This window comes from Falco peregrinus, chromosome 5 (genome assembly GCF_023634155.1).
Source record: "Falco peregrinus isolate bFalPer1 chromosome 5, bFalPer1.pri, whole genome shotgun sequence".
NCBI lineage: Eukaryota > Metazoa > Chordata > Aves > Falconiformes > Falconidae > Falco > Falco peregrinus.
Genome location: NC_073725.1, coordinates 20,046,155 through 20,058,180, shown reverse-complemented (window position 1 = coordinate 20,058,180; position 12,026 = coordinate 20,046,155).

Below are 12,026 nucleotides of genomic sequence, written 5' to 3'. Positions count from 1 at the left end.
CGAGAAAAGCCAAGTAACACCTGCACTTCCAAAAAAATTTCCATCTACATTGGCTAAAAGGAGTGACCTTTGGTTTTTTGATGTGGCAGTCAGTGCCAATTATATAGGAAATTGTTACTTCCAGTCTGGATTGTTGCTAGATACAGCACAGTACAGGAATGCAATTAGTACAGCTAGAGCTAATTCTTTTGGGATGTGCTCCTTCAGCATCCCTTTGCCCCACAGGGCCCTCTGAAAAGAGGAAGCATGGTCTTAGAATGCACTGGCTACTGGTTAATTTTCCAGCATCACTCAAAACATTGCGTTTAGCTTTAAAAGTCCATATAGTCTGAATTCCTTCCTACTGACAGTCTGCCTTTTGCCTCAGAGCTGTCTGGACAGGGGGCTCTCGCGGCAAGGGAATTAATCTCCAGCCTCCCTCTGATGGCTGATCCATCAGACACCCATCTGGACACATGCGAGGGCCTCTCGTCACACTGAGCTGTCACCAAAACGTTGAGATCCTTTAACAGAATAAACATAGCCTGGCAGCTTTCTGCACACTGATTAGCACCACAAAATGTGTGTTAGAAGACTGTTTTCCATAGTGTCTTTCATTAATTACAAAACCAGTATTAAGTACGTTCCTTTGTAACCAAGTAACATAATCAGTCATTTAATCACACCAGCATTCTCAGGTGGTTTCAGGCAGGTGTATAAAAAGCAAAATCTCCAGTCCTTCTTTGCAGCTATCTTACAGGTGCGGAGAGGCGCTGGCCTTTTAGTGCTGGATGGCCAGCTAGCCAGCCACCTCCATACCCATCTCAGCATGACCAGCAACAACCTTCCTCTTCACTAAATCACTGCAGGATTCATTTAAAAAATCATCAGCCACCTTTATGCACACAGCTGGAGAGTAAAGCATATCCTTGCAGACAGCTGTGCCACTAACTGCATCACACTGACCCACCAGTGCTTGAACTCTTGTCGCTTTTCCACTCTCGGGGCTGATGGGGCGCTTTCTCCAATGGAACTTCCACAGGGGAAGCTCCGTTAACATCAGCTGTGGCTATTTTCTTCCCTAAGAAGCAGACATCCATTTGGAAAGTGACTGGACTGACACCACCAGCTCCACGTCCAGAGCCCATCCACACAGCCCGTCTGCTGCTCAGCCGGCAGGTGCAGGGCTGGATCTGCTGGTCATGGCTGCATGGAACTGGACACCACCAGGCTACTGATGGGTGAAAGCCCCCTTAACACAGCTCTCAGGCTCCACCATTCATGCCTGGACATCATCAGATCTATGAAACAGCGAGGTTCATGCTCAAGTCTTTCAAATTTAGATTGCAGAAAAACATCATTCAGGATCGGTAGGCTTCCTGCCTTCTCCAAAGATACGTTTATTGCACACATCCTAGTCTCCATTTCATGCCACCCACAAACCAGAACAAGATGTACCTCACGGTAGAGTTCTGCAGCCCCCACCCTCGCTACCGGCTGAAGCTCGCGCGGAAGAGATACCCCCTACATCAACCCACCACGCATGAAGGACTGTGGGGCAGGAACAGGTAACACAACGTCAGGTGGAGCGCCGTCGGTTTCTGCTACAATTTGAAAAGACAGGAGTAGGCAAATGTTCCTGGAGGCACAAGTAAGTCACAGGGTGACTATAAGCCACAGATGTGATCCTGGCAAACGCATTCTTGTGTGACAGGCAAGGTATCTGTATCGGAAGGACAAGCATTGTGCAAAGCCCTGGGGAGCACCCACCTGCACCACTATGGACATTTCTCATTCCTTGGGCTCAAGAAAGGTATGTTCCATCTGGGATGAAGGCAGGCAAAGACAAAGGCAGTTGATTAGGAGCATGGAGGACCTACAGGAGATGACAACTACAAGAAGCCAGACAAAGGCTGAAAGGGCTGCCATCGCTCCCAAGAAAGGTATCAAGGAGGAAGCCTAAAGCGGGAAAAGAGCTACTGAAAAAGAACACAAAGCAACCCAGGACTTCTTTCCCAGACGAAGACCTCACCATAACAAGTGTTGTAACACATGGCATTTTGTGCATTGGTAAGGAATGATGAGGAAGTCATGCATGCCGTCTGTCTCTGCAAAATTTACACAGAGGGAACAACCCCCCTTTCTTCCATCTCCGGCATCATGACAACCAAAGAAATGTATGTGGTATAAAACCGACTCCCCCTTTGGGTTTTTTATATAACCTCAATGTACATATGACTTCTGGCACACACGTACAAAACAAGAACAAAGTACTTGTGTTAATCCTTCAGTACTCAAAATACTAAATCGTAAAGGAAAAGGAGATTTGCCAGGGGTTTAGGTAAGCTCTGAACATCTTCTCACAAATCAAGGTATGTAAACAGCGCTCATAAAGGTGGAAGTCACAAATGAACTGTGGAAGTTTTACCCCAAAAATGAAGCATATTTTGTACCCCATATAACCACGGCCAGCTGCGTAGCTTGGATTCAGTGGGAGAAGATGTGATGGCAATAGCAGCAATGGGCTATACTTGCTGTTAGAAAGAGTTGTCTGGCTGTGCTTTGGGCATGGACCCAAATGTTCTAGGTCTGAAAATGACCAGCCTTTCCGCCACACCAGCAAAACCTCTGCTCACTTGGTTTTCTAAGCCTGTGCCATTTCCATGGCTTCTGTGGCACCGACCATCCCTGCCTACAGCTCTGGCTACGCTTTTGGCTTTGCTCCAGGCTGCAGCTACCAACACCATCCTGTCATCCCCTCGCAAAAGAGTTTGTGTCCCTGGTCCTCCTTGTTGTGTGGCCTCATGGACATCAGCTCTGGCGCAGAGAGGGGATGGTGACAGGACTGGGCTCTGGGCTGCAGGGACGGTCCCTGCCACAGCCTGAGAGAGGAGGAACAGCCCGGGGTTTGTCCTCGGGAGCCGAGTGGCAGAGGAGGCGTCAGGGACACCCATCAGCTGTGCCCCGTGCATGGCCACCGAGGGCAGGGACAGCCCCCTGGGCCCTTCCTCCCAAGGGTGCTGGGCGGGGGTGGGGCTGCACATGGGGCAATGTGTCACCCCGTGTTACCCCATGTCACAGCGCTGTCACCCGGCAACGCGCTGTCACAGTGCCCCGGGGGAGTATAAAAGGGGCATCGTCCCGTGTCGCCCTGCCAGAGCTGGCCTGGCACCGGCCTGAAGACACCCGAGAGGGAGCCCTCGAGGGAATCATGGAATTCCCTGGGGGCTGAGGGAGGGAGCCTGGAGCCTGGACGAGGCTGCTGGAGCTTCTCCGCTGCAAGGGCAGCTCCCGGCAGGGCCACGGCCAAAGCCCATCTGATGGGTGGAGATGTTGTTTCAGCCTTCGGGGAACAGACAGCAGCCCCTCAGGAGAGGAGAACCACCCACCCCTGGGGGTGCCCGAGGCTGTCGGGCCTTCTCAGCTGGACAGCGGTGGCAACACCACGGGAACGCCTTCTTGAGGAGCGCCGCAGGGCTCGCCGTCCTCATCCCCGTGGAGCCAGGGGCAACAGATGTAAGAAACAAGATGCAGAGGTATTGCCAGGGGTCCTGGAGCTTTGGAGCACCCACTGGTGTCCCATCAGGTGCCAGCAGGAGTCTTGCCCCCTAAGTAGATCAGGCCGGGGGCATTTGGTCACTCTTGAAAGCCCCTGCGATGGCTCCAGGTCAGAGGGAGAGGCTTGGCATCTCCCGGGAGGTGTGCCCGGCCCGCGGGACGAGGAAGCAGGTCCCGCTCACATGCTCAGGGAACAGCCGATCGCCAGCGCTGCCTGGGGTCAGGAAGGAATTTTCCCCCGGGGCACATTGGCACTGGCCCCCGGGGGTTTTTCGCCTTCCTCTGCAGCACTGAGCGCGACCACTTGTCAGGGCTCCTCGGGTCCCTCGGGCCAGGTCACCACCTGCTGCTCGTGCACCGCGAAGGTGGCCTCTCGTGCCCTGCAGCTGGGGGGAGGAAGGCTTTTTTTCCCCCCCGCGGTGGGCTACCAAGCATCCCGCCCCGGGGGTTTTTTGCCTGCCTCTGCAGCACCGCGCAGGGCCCCTGGCCAGGGCTCCTTTGGGCCGTTCTGGCTGGGTGCCCGCTGCTCGTGCTCCACGAAGGTGGCCCTCGTGTCCCGCACCCGGGGGAGGAAGCTTTCGAGGCTCCTGGGGGGGCCCCAGTCTGGCCCCCGCAGGTTGCTTCTTGTCCTCTGTCGCACCGAGCACAGCCCCTTGTCAGGGCTCCTCCGAGCCCTTTCGGCCAGGTTCTCGCCTGCTGCTCTCGCACCCCCAAGGCACCGCTCGTGCCCCGGCTCTCTCGGACTCTCTCGCCCATTGCCGCCTTGTACCATGGGCCAGCTCTGCTCTGCCCTTGGCACTATCTCCCCAAGGGTTCTCGCTTGTGCAAAACAGCCTCTGCTTGGCAGGGCTCCAGGCTCATTGCCCCATCAGGACCTGCCACTTTCCAGCTCTCCCTGTGTGCAGTGGAAGCACACGGCAGGCACAAGAGCGCTTTCCATGCACCCCTGGCCAAGAAGCACAGCGAAGCAAGTTTCTGAAGGCAGAAGAGTATACCTGTCATCACTGCGTGCCATGCTTTTGGAAATACCATGCACTTCATCCTCACTCTCCAGGAAACAGCGGCTGCTTGGCCTCTATTCATGCTGCCATATTATCCAAGCTTTGGCATCCTCAGTGATTCAGGACATTAGATATAGTCCTTTCTTGTCAAAAGCTAAAAGAACAATTTAGAAATCAAAGAGAATCTAATTACAAACTAGGTGTGGGATTCTTTGGGATTTGGATTTCTTCAAGCTAAAATACATGTCAAAGAATTTTACTACAAAAGAAGAGAGAAAATGACATTCTTGCTGTTTCTGAGCTCTTTCCTGAAAGAGCTGTCTTGTGCAACAGTTATCTGCTTTCCTCTTTCTGCCAAAGGTGAGTATTTTATACTTATTTTCTGTTTTTTCAGTATCAGATATATATTGTCAGGACTGTTGTATCAGCTGTGGGTTGACACAGTGCCTGCCCCTGATTTGAAGGAGGCTGGGTTCAGCTGGCACCCTTTCTTTTGGCTCCAGGCAGTCCCATTGTCTGGGGTCTTCTCTATGTCAGGCTTCAGCAAGGATGTGTGGTCAAAAGAGCATCCTAGGAAGGAATGATGTTTACAGACCGGCAAGTTCATTCCCTGCTGCTCCTGGATGAAGGACATTCACCAGGAAGATAAAACAGCCTGTCATTCATGACACTGCAAGAAACTCCGTGTGAAAACTTGCCTGGAGAGGTGGAGATCCTAGCAACTGTGCTGGGTACCAGCTGTGCTGTTAACTCCTCCTCACAAGAGACATGGGAGCGAGACAGAAATCAGTATTCCCCAGGCAGCCTCAAGAGCACACGGCTCTCCACAAGGCATAGGGCATTCGTGCCTTTCTATAGCTCTCTGACTTTCCTTTGCCAGACTTCATGTGATGATTTTTCAAGCTAAAGCGAGGATTGCATCAGCCTGCTCCTGGCTACACTTGTGCATTTTGTTAATGCTTGTGAACATCGGCCCTGAAACACAGTCAGAGAACAAAAATCCTGTTTCCACTTGCATCCATTGTGTTATGTGTCCTTGAAAGTGGTTCTGTAGCTGAAAAACCCTGGCATTTCAGGTAAACAGCAGTCTCATTGTTATTCGACTCATCACGAGTGCAGGAGAAGAGAATCGAATAGTTCAGGTGGATGAGACCTATAATCACCTGGTCCAAATGCCTGACTGCTTCAGGGCTGACCAAAAGTTAAAGCATGGTATTAAGAGCATTGCCCAAATAAATGCCTCTTCAACACTGACAGGTACAGGGGGGCATCGACCACCTCTCCGGGAAGCCTGTCCCAGGGTCTGACCACCCTCATGCCAAGTCCAAAGCTCCCCTGGCAGACGCAGCTTTGAGCTGCTCCCACACGCCCTGGCACTGGGTTCCAGGGAGCAGAGCTCAGCTCATCCCTCTCCACCTCCTCAGGCAGCTGTAGAGAGCAGCGAGGTCGCCCCTCAGCCTCCTTCCCTCCAAACTAGACAAACCCCGTGTCCTCAGCTGCCCCTCAGCCACCACGCCTCCCAGCCCCTTCACCAGCTTGGTTGCCCTCCTCTGGATGCAGCCAAGGACCTTCACAGCCTTTTTAAGTGGTGGGGCCCAGAAGTGCACACAGTGCTCCAGGTGAGGCCACCCCAGCGCTAAATACAGCGGGATAATCACCCCTTTTGGCCGGCTGGTTGTGCTGTGTTTGGTGCACCCCAGGGTGGGGTTTGCCCCCTTGGCTGTCCGGGCACACTGCTGGCTGCTGCTGAGCCTCCTGGCAACCAGCACCCCCAGACCCCTTTCTGCGGGGCTGCTCTCCAGCCACTCCTCTCCCAATTACTCCTGCATCCAGCATTACCCCATCCCAGAGGCATAATCCAGCATTTGTTCTTGTTAAATGTCGTGCCATTGATGACTGCCCAATGTTCAGTCTATCCAGATCCCTCTGCAAGGCCTCCTGTCCCTTGGCAGAGTCAACAACACCTCTCAATTTAGTATTGTCAGCAGACTTACTAACAGCCCGTTCAACTCCTGCAATCCAGATCATTGATAAAAATATTGAACAGACCTGGCCCTGTAACTGAACCCCGAAGTACGAAGCTGGTGACTGCTCTCCAGCCAGATGTAGCCGTGTTCACCACAACCATTTCAGCCCTGCCCTTCAGCCAGCTCTTCACCTCTCAGCTCATCTCTCAGCTGGACAACTTGTCCAGAAGGATGCTGTGAGGGACAGTATCAAAAACCTTACTAAAATCCAGACAAACTACACCCACCACCTTCCCTTCATCCACTATGCAGGTGACCTTATTGTAGAAAAATATTAAATTAGTTAAACGGGACTTTCCCTTTGTGAATCCATGTTGGCTGTGCCTGATGACTGTATTCTACTTTAAATGTCTTTCACTAACACCCAGTATAACATTCTGCATAATTTTTCCAAGTACTGAGGTTGGACTAAAGGCTGTAGTTTCCTGGGTCTTCCCTAAAGGCTGTAGTTTCCTGGGTCTTCCCTTATGCCCTTCTTGTAAACTCAAATAACATTGGATAATTTCCACTTGGGGGGACCTCTATTGCATAAAAGCACCTGGTTCCATCACCATGTTTGCTGGAGTAGCATAATTGGCTAACTGGGCTACAAAAAGGGAGTTGGGAATGCCTTCAAGAATACAGCTCTTGTTCATTAATTGTAACGGTAATGTACTTGTAATGCTTGTAATACTCTTCTGTGAAGAATACCTGGACTACTGCATTATCTAATTTTTTAGAAAAGTCAAAGCCTAAATTTTCTGTGAGTTTATGCAAGTATGGAGCCAAGGACAATTTGTTGGCCTTTCAAATCTTCCTCATACCAGATAGATCTTGGGAGATTAATCCAGGGAGTGCATTTTTTTATTTCATTGAGAGACAGTAAGAAGTTAGTCTCACCCATTGCGTAGCATCAGATAACAGAAATAAAGTATTTGGTTTCCAATCACGCTTTCAGCCACATGTTTTCCTGGCAAGTACGATAGGAAAGCAGACATCCCAACAAACAATTCAAACTTGACAACGCAACGCTCAGTAGCAGGAGCCTCAAGGGCTCTGTAATCTGCAGATGGACGTGAAGAAGCACCATGAAAGAGTCTATCAAATATCTTTAGTTCCAGGCCCAATACGGCAATGAACTGGGCCCTTTATTTGTTCATTGTTCATTGCAGTTTTTTATTTTCCATTGTGAAATATCTTTCTGGAAGACTGGAAAACTCTTTAAGACGAAAGACTGGTGTCCTAAATTTATGCAGTTCTCGGAAGAGCACAAGCCTGTTGGCTCTATAGATCCCAACATTTTATTGCAAGTTAGATGCAGTAGCTGCAGAGCTCAGCTGCCACCCACTGAAGTTTAAGCTTATACTTTCCTTCAAAAGTCCTTCCTTCCCTACACAACCTATGGCTTGCCTCTGCTCCAAGCTCCCACTTTGTTTTTCCAGTTACTCCATCCCACTGCTTCCATTTTTTGAGTACTGTAAAACACTCACAAGCATATTGTAAACATTCCTTTTATGATACTAAAATACTTGATCCCTTTTCAGATGGCAGTTGAGAACACCTCACCCTTCACTCTTAACAGCATATTATATTACAGTACATGTATGCATGTAACACATGTACGTACAAGGTTAACATGTAATTGCCAAGTATGAAAGCACTGATCATTATTACTGTGGTTATTTACATGGAAACTATTGTTAAGAAGATTGTTCGTCTTGCATGCAATGATCATAACACCATGTCTGGAAGTTCCCACCACTGCTATGATCATTAGATTAAGTTTTTCCAACCTTATTCCTCTGTTTTTCTTTTCCTATAAAGTTTGTTTCGGTCTAACAATAAAAAAGGTTGACATCTACTCATGAAGCTCATTTCTATTTTGATGCTCCTTTGTAGCAAATTCTGGCAAGGATATCAGCAAGTGTGATGCTCTGTATCACCGTATACACCCTTAAAATACATTTATTACAGAAAGCTGTTCATTTGGACTCCTGCTGCCCTGGTAGGGGTTTTCCTAAGTTAAGCACAGCATCTGCAGGAGAGAAGTCTTTGCAGATGGTGTGAGCTCATTCTTATTCTGTGTTTAGCTTTAGTGTTGTTTCCACAGGATCTAAAGATGGACTGAAGTTTAAAAGCAAGTGGAAGGCTTAATCATCACCAGGGAGATGGAAAAGAATGTTTTCATGAGATCTATAAATCTTCTTGAGACATTCTAAAATTACAGATAGCTGCCTTGGCCGGGTTTGATGCTAGCAGTCAAGAAACTAAGCACTAATTTTACATTTTTAAACTGTCTTAAAATGGGTTTACTTTTCAGTTGGAATGTGGATGACTCACAGCAATCAGGAGGCCCAAACGACCGTGCGCCAGACCCTTGCATGGTGCAAACCAGTGTCAGTTCACAGCATCCAGTGGAGCTACACTGGCTGGTGCCGAATGACCCACTGACTCTTACCTACCATTTGCTATCCGTGAAATCCAGGCAAACAACCCATTTGGGGCTGGCGAGTCTGGGGAGCTCTGAGAGCCACGTTAGAGCGTTACACAGTATGGCTGTTTTATCTCCGTTTTCACTGACCTCAGCAGTGGCATGTTGGTCAACTACCTCTGAAACAAACTGTGAATCCCCTCAACTTGGCTGAGCTGTCCTTGCAACTACCCCAGGGGACGCGTGACATGACACTGGTGAAGTGACCTCATAGCACTGAGTGCTGGCATTGGCCCCTCTCTGGTGTGAGGAAAGCAGGATGTTTTCACGTAAGCGGTGGACGAGCACACCCTTGAATTTACTGTCATTTCCTTGTCACCCTGCAAGGCATAGCAGACGCCAGCACTGTCTGCAGTTGCATAAACACACGCCATCAAAGACCTGGAAGCCACACGCTGGCACAGCACACAGGCGGCACTTCTGTTCTTGTAATTAATGAACTCCTGGCAGGAGGCTGCCGGGAGCTCAGCATCCCCTAACGAGTGCATGCCAGACCGCGCAGGGGTGGCACTCGCTGCGATTAAAGACATGGCTCCAGCGAAAAAGAAAGCGGAAGCAAACAGCAGCCTTCTGCCAGTAAGTGCATTTCATAAGGTCAGGACTTGGGAGCTGTGCAAGCTGGTGCTCTGCACAAATTGGATTTTCTTTACTTGTGCTCATCAGCATCACTCGTGGGTTCCATGACGTTGCCTGGGTGTCCTGTTTGGTGCACAGACCCCATGGGTCTAATCTCGGTGCACCTGGAGCACAACAAAAGGTAGTCCCAACCCAACAAACACAAAAGGTAATGTTTGGCCTCCCAAGTTGCAGTACACATACAGGCATGCGTGTGAGTCCAAGAGGTCCTTGTTGCTTGAGGCTTCCATACAATGTAGTTTGTGGCATCCTCTGTTAATAGTTTGGATAACCAGTTCTTCACTTGGATCAAATACCTTGACAAGACCCAAGCTTAGGCCACAGAGACATCTGTAAGGATGCCAAGGAAACACGTGAACCAGAACAGCAAAACTGAGATAACCTATTGAAAAATCCAGTGCATAATGCTGTACTAACACTAGGACATCATAATACTGAGCTACATGTCTGTTCACAGTGAATGAACTCAAAACAAGACCCAAACCCTAACCAGAGGACTGTGAATGGAAGTAAGCCCAAGGGTTAACCCAAGGTGGCCATCAAGCTAATTCCAGAGCAAGTTTTGTTCTCCTGGGCAAGAACTGTCCATTTTTTTTTCAATTGTGGCACCCAGCATGCAAGATCTCAGCCTGAACTGGAGGTCTGAAATGTGGCATGTTTGCTCTTACTCGGTGCTCAGCACCAAACTGCATGGGGCGAGCAGGAAAATGTCCCACTGCAATGCCTTGCCTTTGTGAAAGCTGCTGGCACACAGACAAGGTACAGTGGATTTTGTGGAATGATTTCTTCAAACGAGAATTTCTCTGGCATAAACTCAGCAAGTCTTGCTCCTACCCTTACTTCTTCAGAGCCAGCCCAGATTTGGCCTGTTTTATATCCCCATTGTTAACATCTAAGTTCTGGTTGATATTCACAACCCTTTAATAACCTTCAACTGTCCAGCATTGGAGACTCCTTACTACTAGTTTCAAAGTCATGGTAAGCATTAGGAAACCAAATCACCCTGCTATTTATGGCCTGAATGAATTTGTAGTGTTAAAAATTATGCTTAACCTCTCCTTTTCTGACCTTTTTTGCTTGAATTTTCAATTTAGGAAGAAACTTTGGATAGGACATTTCTATTTCCATGAAAGAAATGCACAGCGCAGATGTGCCTATGAAAGAGAGGGCAAAGCAGCCACAGGTAGCAGACATATATAACTGGGTAGAAATTCTTTTTTATACTTAATTTGGAAAGTAGTACATATGTTGAAAAATAACCTAAAGCGTAATAATGTTTAGTTCTGCCTTCTGCAGAAAACCTATGCAAGCAAACAGGCATTTAGGTCAAAGACTTCATGACTCATTTCATAGCTCTCTAATGGAAATAAACAAAGTCTTTCAGTTAAGCAGGAATTTTTAAGCTCAGCATTTGTAAAAAAACAACAAAAAAGTCATAGGTTTAGGCTTCTTAATTAAAAATCACTCTGATATTTTCAAAGCTACATGTGCAATCTGGACAGTTTTGGTGGGATTCATTGTACTCAACCTTGGACACCAGTATAGGAAGCTCTACACCTGGCTGAGAAATCTACGTTCCCCTTAGAGGCAAAACAGGTACTTTATGGAGTGAGCTGTGTGACCTGAGTGAGAGATCTGCTTTAGGAGACAAATCAGTCTCTCAAAATGCCTATTTATAACCTTTGTTGACTAAACAATAATCTTTTCACCTATCTGCAACACAGGTAACTTTGTTAACACCTGTCTTGGACTACATGAAGCTTGTCTTTTTTTTTCAATATTGTTGAAGGAGATCATCCAAAGTTCCCAGATTTAGGCACTCAAACTCATAATTTTTTTGTGCGAGTATTATTGTCTCATACTGTGTATTTTAACAGGAGGTGTTATAATTTTCCCTTCGGATAGTGCTAGAAATTTTACACTGTGTAGTGATTAATTTTCTAGATCTTTTTTTTTTTTTTCATCCTCTTTTATCATATAACTGATTTCTTGGGGTATTATTATCATTATTACCTGATCTGAAATTCAAACTTTTAGTCTGTAGCCAGGCTTTTCATTTACTTAAATATAGATCAAATACTCTTGCAGCTGAGGATAAAATGGAACTTTTTTTACTTCAATGAGAAAATGACTGTTTTCTCTTCTACCAGAATCTGAGGAGGAATATATCGTGTATTTACTAATTTACAGTGTATTGTCTTTAAGTGAAAGGGGAAAATATCTGTCTGTTCGAATCACTTGATGAAATTAAACCTTGTGAGTGTATAAGTATGGATCTTAAGTTTAGTTTACAGGCAGCAATCTTTTAAAAAAATTAAGTGAAACCAAAGAGAGGACATTCAACTTTCTTAAAAT